This window comes from Charadrius vociferus, unplaced genomic scaffold (genome assembly GCF_000708025.1).
Source record: "Charadrius vociferus isolate BGI_N301 unplaced genomic scaffold, ASM70802v2 scaffold108, whole genome shotgun sequence".
NCBI lineage: Eukaryota > Metazoa > Chordata > Aves > Charadriiformes > Charadriidae > Charadrius > Charadrius vociferus.
In genome coordinates, this window is record NW_009649770.1 from 691,772 (window position 1) to 699,422 (window position 7,651).

Genomic DNA, 7,651 nt, shown 5'->3' on the forward strand with positions numbered 1-7,651 from the left:
AAAGGAGACAGGCGGAAATGCCCTCCGGGCCGTGGCTGGATCCCTGGCTGAGCAGGGACCCTCCCCCAGCAGTGCGCAGACCCCCCCGGCAGTGTGGGGACCTTCCAGCAGTGCAGGGAGCCCTCGGCTGTTCAGGGACCCCCTCGGCTATTCAGGGACCCCCTCGGCAGTTCCGGGACCCCCAGGTGGTGCAGGGACCCCCGGTGCCAGCTGGGCTCCCCAGAGGTGTTGCCGCTGCGGGGCCGTGTTTGCCGGCAGCAAGTGAGCCGCCATCGGAGCTGCCCCGGTGGGTCGCCATGGGATGACATGGGTGATTTCCATTTATGCCGCTTCAAGAGCGAAAGCTCCTTGCAGCAGGGTGTGCAGATGCGGCAAGCCCATCACCGGAAGGCAGGACTGTAAAAATAAGTTAGGGTAGCCCAAAAAGCCCCAGGCAGCAGCCCGACGGCACGGTGTGCACACCGCATTGACTTTAGCCTTTCCAGCACAGCTGCTGCCCCATGCCGGAGCGTGGCACGGAAGGAGCCATGGGGACGTGCCCTCCCCAGTCCTCTGTCCCCAGATTTCAGTAATTTAGGTGTGAACAGAGATGACAAATTGTCCCAACAAAAGCCCATGCAATGGCATGCCATCGGGCCATGCGCTAACACGGGTGACCTGCACCGACGACGAGGCGAGTTGTGCGTGCGGTCACATTTTCCCCAGGGAGCACCGGCCGACGCCAGTTCCCTACTGTCAGGGGTGGGCAAAAAGCAAGAAGTTTTGTGGAGCTCCAGCTACTGAAACGGCAGAAGGGAGCGGGGATCCCTGCCAAGCACAGGAGTGAAAAGGGAACGGGAGGATGGGAAGAGGGAAGCCCCGAAGGGCTGGGGAGCAAAAGTAAAAGCGAGAAAGACAGTTAGAAATAACATCTCATTTTTATGCCAGATTTTGAGGGTAAGATAACTTCTTCCAGGCTTTCTGACAACCGGCTGGGAGTCGGCACCGCTAATTCTCCAGAGGCCAAAGCGGCGTGCAGGAGCAGTTGGCTGATGAAGCGGCTGAGCAGGGAAGAAAATGAAGACAAGTAAAACTGCAAGTGAGGCATTTGGAAAAGAGCCTGATTTAACCCGATTTTGTCTGAAGCCAAACTTGGAGGGGGCCACTGAAGGTGTTGCTTTCATGAACAGGACCATACACAAGGCTTTTAAATTAATAATACAGCAAGAATAAGGCAATAAACACTCTGTATCTGTCCACAAGTCCAGAGGAAGCTGGTGGTTTCTTTTGGAGGCGAAGCCCGGGTGCGCTGGGAGCAGTGCCGCTCCAGCGAGCAGACGGGGGGACCGCCGGCAGTCCTGGGCACGCGCCAGCCGTGCGCGATGGGTTCCTGCGGGGCACTGGGCTCGGCGCTGCCGCCGTCAGTTTCTCTGCGCTGCTTTTAATCTCGTGGATAATGGTGTTTCTCTCTTTGTAAAACACTCAGCAAAGTACTTAAGACATTTGAAAGGGGGAACTGTAACAACAGGAAAAAATCAGCAACTGATGTTTTTACATATTACCAGAGAAGAAACAAATAACTAAGTGATAACGAATTAATGTGTGTTTTCATGTTCCTGTATTTCTGGTCTTAAGTTCAAGCAGAGAGATACTTCCAAAAGGCATGATGTTTCATTTTAAAGTGTTTTTTTCAAATTTTCAGAACGCATGTAGCTCATATAGAGAAAGGCTGTATGTAAGGAAGCTGACAACATACCTTTTCTTTTCCAGATGTCATCAACTGTGTTTGTGAAGAAAGTAATTGTGTAATTTTTTAAAAGATAATTGTTTTTGAAATAAATACCTCAGAAAATGTTTGCAGGTTTTTCTGACTCAGGTCAGAATACCTTGGTTTTCCACTTCTCTTTATTTTTCAACTTGGGAAAAAAAACCTCTCATTGACCCGTATGAATTTATGAATGTAATCAGGAATGTGCGTATGGTAACTTACTCCCTTTTACCACTTACACTCACAACAAAAGAATTCGGTGTTATCAGCGTCTGTTTGAACTGTAAAGCAATAAACAAACAGGTGATTGTTTTCCCCTGAGCGAAGAAAGGGAAGGTTTGGTTGGTAGGTAAGCTCTTACCTATGTGAAAAGGAAGAACAGAGAACAAAGTCTGCAGAAACATCATTTTTTTTTTGCCCTGGGGTCAATGTCTCCAGCCTGACCTCCTGTGCTGCACACCGCTGTCCCTTCCAGCTCTGCAGAGTCCGCAACGGGCTGAGTAACAAATTATTCAGTAACAAGAGCAGCCATTTTCTGTGGGTGATCTCGGCTTGGGAGAAGCTGACTGTTCGCTGCTCTGGGTTTTTTTCCTAATGCCGTAAAAGTCTGTATTTTTGTACTCAACACTTAAAGCTCTACTCTTAGTTGTCTGTGAATAACAAAAACACAAATGTCAAAAGCTACCAGAGCACAATATTGGTCTCAGCCAATATCTTCAGGTGTCTCAACTGAAGTAGGAGGACAGTTTCAAATTCAATTGCCAGGGAACAATTACATTTACCTGAAATACCACGTTTTGGTTAAAACCTCCAGCTTTGTTCAATGTGAAGCAATCATACTGTTTCTGTGGAGGGTCACCTTATCCTTCTAGAAAGCCTCCTCCCCACCCTCCCCGCCCCCAAACTGTATGTCATTTTTTTACACTTTCCAAATGGCTTTTTAGTTTTTAAAAACAGATAAAAACAGGTTTGGAAAGGTGGAACATTTCATTTTGGAAGTAACCTAAAGCCTTCCCGCTCTCAGAAGGCATTTCCAGCCGGCGGGAAGAGAGGCGGTGCCCAGGAGGCCGGGAAGAGCGCGTACAACCTGCTGTACTTTCCAGTCCCAGCATGAAAGGGACTTTCTGTAAACATTGGCAAAGCCGCTTCATTGTTTTATTTCAAAATACTCCTTAAAAGACCCATTGCTGGAGGCCTTCAAAAAAAAAGAAAAAAGACAAGCAAAGCAGCTGGCATCTGCGAAGCCCTCCAGTCGCCCAGTGTCCCCCTGGTCCCTGCACCCCTTGTTCCAGGCGACGCGTCTCACTTTGCACTGCGGGCACGCAGCGTTTGGTACGGTGCTTCCTCATGTGGTGTCCCGTAGCCTCGGTGAGGTGCGAGGAATGGTGAGAGTTTCAGGTTTGTCCAGCGAAGGTGCCTGTTAAGCAGCAGGCGGTGTTCCCCACGACCCCGGGAATTCTGCTGGCTGGATTGCTGCTGTGTTTTGCCCTCTCACAAGAGGGGTGGAAGACGTCCCTGACTACTTTGTTTGTGAAACGAGATGCTATAGAATCGTTTAGGTTGGAAAAGACCTTTGAGATCATCAAGGCCAACCGTTAACCTCGCGCTGCCAAGGCCACCACCACGTCCCTATTTAACTATGCCCTACCTCGGCACTGTCTGGAACAAATCACTTCACCTGCGACTTGCTCCTTGGGAAACGTGCTGATCACTCTCCCACAAAGTGCATCCACGCAGGGAGGTGCTGCTCTGGCCAGGTTTGCTACGTGGGCATGTCCTTAGTGACCCAACAAGGCTGCTTAACTCTTTGACTTCGTTGTATGGAAACCAAAGTTCTGGGATATTTTGTCCTTTCAGGCTATACTTAAGGTCTTACTTTCTGACAGTTTTATTTTTTCTCCCATATCCCACCTCACATGGCTGAGGAGCAGAGCTGGGAACACTGATCAAACCCCAGTGGATCTCAGTGGTCCCCCAAAGTGTACTGGGTGAGCGTGCAACCATCCTGCTGTATTAAAAACCAACTCACATTTCATCTTTTGTTTTCTAATGTATGGTTTCATACATTCTCAGGTGTCTGTGCAGGAAATAAAACGCTGAGGTAGTTGCTAGCGAGGATTCTTGAACATACCCGAGGTGCTCTAGTGTAAAGAGGCTCTTGTATCTGACTCCCAAGCTCACCATAGGAGGAGAAGCCTAAAATGTATGGAGGCACCGATTGCACCAGGCATCAGCAAACCGCTCAGAAAGCTTTGTGGTTCCCGAGTGGGGAGCTCACAGTCCCACTGGTGGTTGGCTTTGGTGGCAGCACCTTAACACAGGGTTAAGAACCTCCTATCCCTCCAACTCCTGTTTCTGTCTCTGGCCACCCTAGCACAGCACAGCTGCGCAGGAGATATCACCTCTCCCCTAGGCAAACCGCCCAGACCCTCATCTCTCCTTCAGCCCCTTGGCAAACCCCCCGTTTATATACTGAGGACATGTCCATGGTTTAGAATAATTCATTGGCCAATCCATGGTATGGAATAATTCATTGGCCTTTCCCTTGTTCTGTCTATGCTTCTATAGGAAGCTGAAAAAAGTGCTTAAATAGTGTAAACATCACTTAGCAACAACTAAAACCAATAGGCATTATTGACATTCTTTTCACTGCAATCACTAGAAAGAAAATTAACTCCTTCCCAGCTGAAACCAGGACAAATGGCATATTTTTTTCTTTTATCCCATCATCTTGGCTCCAGCGTGACCCACCAGAGTCCTGCACTTGGACAGTGAAGCGGCCAACAGACAGACTCAAACCACGCAGGCGTCTGCAACGGGCTTGCGTCAAAGCTGGCACAGCGTGGGAGAGAAAGAGTGACCAATAAAGAAATTTTAAAACCTAAATGGAATAAAAAAGGCAGCTGGAAAGTAAGTGTGGGAAGGTTTAAGACCTGCTTGTCTAAGTCAATCAAAGTAAATAAAGATTTCTGACAAAGAGGAAAGTTTAATTCTTCTTTTATCAAAGCCTCGGGCAGCAGGTTCTGGATTTCTAATGTTTAATTTCAAGCTACCTTTCTCATGCTGTTTATCATAAACAGCATTAGTAAACATAATGCAGTTCTTTATGCTACCTCAAGCATTGAAAAAAAATTGAGCAGAATCCCCAACATTTGGTTGATTAAGTAGTAAACATATTATTTGCTTTTGTGAGTGCATAGGATAAAATTCTGTATCTAAGGGAAAAGTCAAGAATACGTCGCACAGCAGCTAAAACAAGACTGAAAAGTAAAGGCAAGAGACCGAGGAGTGAGTCTGGAAGCTACAGCCTTAAGAAGCCTGGGCCACTGCGAGCCTTGTGGAAGCACAAGTGCGTCTGCAGCACCTGCAGGAGTCTGCCCAAACTGACCCTCCCCACCCTTCCAGCCCTGACCACCTCCTGCCGCACTGGAGAACAGTGGAGTTCTCAAGCTCGCACTGACCAGGTGCTCCTTGAGCTACAGCTGCATCACTGCACGTGTGAACAACAACCTGCCAGGTCTGAAAGCATTTTTTTTTCCCAATCCTTTGCTCTGGGATGTGGGGTTTTTTGTTACTCTGCTCAGAAGCAGGTTGCTGTAAGCGGGAGCTGTGAGTACCTGGCAGGGCCATTACACAGGGCTGTTTATGAAACAGGGCGAGCTACTGCGGTCTGTCGGGCAGTCCCCCCCCCCCCCCACCGGCTTCTCCCAAGCCACGGGTCAATATTTACACCAGTGCAAACGTTCTGGTCGTCCCCTGCCACGGGCAAGGCTGGCTCTGACCCGGCAGCATCGCTAACCCCCACAGGCAGGAAAACCCTCCCTCAGCTGAGCTCTGCCTCGGAAGAATGGGCTATGTCGCAGGGAACCTGCGATAGGGACAGTCCTCCGATTCCTGGGGCTGTCGGAGCTGCCACCAGCTCGTCGCTCAGCCACGGGCTTACTCTGTGTTGCCTTCACGATCCTTGGCACTTTGTACGCCTGCACCAAAGATCTTTATCTTTCAGCAAACAAGCTGGCAGTGAGGGAATAAATTCCTAACTGTGACCTTTGGGTGCTCTGAGATTTTTTTTCCACCTACAAACAAAACAGGGTTGTTGTTTTTTTTTTTCTTTTTTGCAAACAACCCTTCTCTGTTGTTTTATTAGACCCTTGTGTGCCCACTGGAAGCACTGCACTGCAATCTTCCCTTGACATTGCTGGGAAGATCGGGCATCTGTCTTCCCCAAGTGTGTGGCCATCCCTTGCAACGTACACTAGGAGCCAAATGTGCGTTTTCTACCTTGCAATAATTGGGAGCTGCTTAACCTAAATGGAAGACCACCCAAGCAAAGCTGGAGCTGCTCTTATAGGGGTGAGAATCTCCGGTCCCAGCGTGAGCCCTTGTGCCAATCCCCCGGCGCTCGGCTGTCCCCCATGGGGCATCAGCAGCTGCCACCCATCTGCCCACCCAGCCGCTCGGCGTGGGGCTCTGCCAAGCTCAGCAAGACACGAGGCCACGGTGCCAGCGCTGAGCTCCTCAGCAAAGGCAGAGGCAGGTCCGCCCTCGGCAGCGAGCCCTGGCACTGCGGGTGAGAGGTGGGAATGGGGTCGAACACTCAGTCACTCTCAGTTACTAAAAAAAAAAAAAAAGTTTAAAAATTTCTGTCAGCCTTTTAAAGGAGAACACAGAAAAATCAATGACAGAAATATCAATTGGTTTGGTATCAATTGCTATTTTTACTGGCCCATTATTTGTTCAGAAGTTACGGAGACCTCCTCCCATAAGCAGGTTTCTCTTGGTCATTCGTCAGCTCACCAGCCCCAGAGCTGCCGCAGCAATCCACCTCTCTGGCCTGAAAATAAGAACTTTCACATTACTGCCAGTGTGGCTTGCAACTCCCAAACCCAGAGGCGCCTACAGTCCCGTGCAGTGTCCCGCAGCAGCAGAGCAGGGTGGTGGGACACGCACAGGATGCAGCATGACTGGAGCTTGTCCTTATCAAGTGTGACAAGTGCCTTTCACTGCGTGTGAGGAGGGAAGGGCGTGCGCATGCGCAGCTTCTACAAGGAAGTGTGTCCATGTGCACCGATACTGGTAACTGGTCTTGAGCTGTAAAAACACCACAGTGCCATCGTCATGCCACGTCAAAATGAGCTGGCCAAACACCACCGTGGACTGGAGCTGCACGGGCACCACTGCGATGGCAATGTGTGCTTGATCCAGGGCAAGGGGAGCAAAATATATTTAGTTTTAGGCTAGAATAAGAATAAGAATGATAGAATAAGAATAGTTTGGGTTGGAAGGGACCTTAAAGATCATCCTGTTCCAACCCCCCTGCCCTGGGCAGGGACGCCTCCCACCAGCCCAGGTTGCTCCAAGCCGCGTCCAACCTGGCCTTGAACACGTCCAGGGATGGGGCAGCCACAGCTTCTCGGGGCAACCTGCCCCAGGGGATCACCACCCGCACAGGAAAGAATTTCTTCCTAATATCTAATCTAAATCTCCCCTCTTCCAGTTTGATGTTGTTCCCCCTCATCCTATCACAACATGCCCTTGTAAAAAGTCCCTCCCCAGCTCTCCTGGAGCCCCTTTAGGGATTGGAAGGGGCTATAAGGTCTCCCTGGAGCCTTCTCTTCTCTGGGCTGAACAACCCCAACTCTCTCAGCCTGTCTTCATAGGAGAGGTGCTCCAGCCCTCGGATCATCTTTGTGGCCCTCCTCTGGACGCGCTCCAACAGGTCCATGTCTTTCTGATGCTGGGACCCCCAGAGCTTGACACAGTACTGCAGGTGGGGTCTTACCAGAGCAGAGTAGAGGGGCAGAATCACCTCCCTTGACCTGCTGGCCACACTTTTCATAGAATCATAGAATGGTTTACGTTGGAAAGGACCTTGAAGATCATCGAGTTCCAACCCCCCTGCCC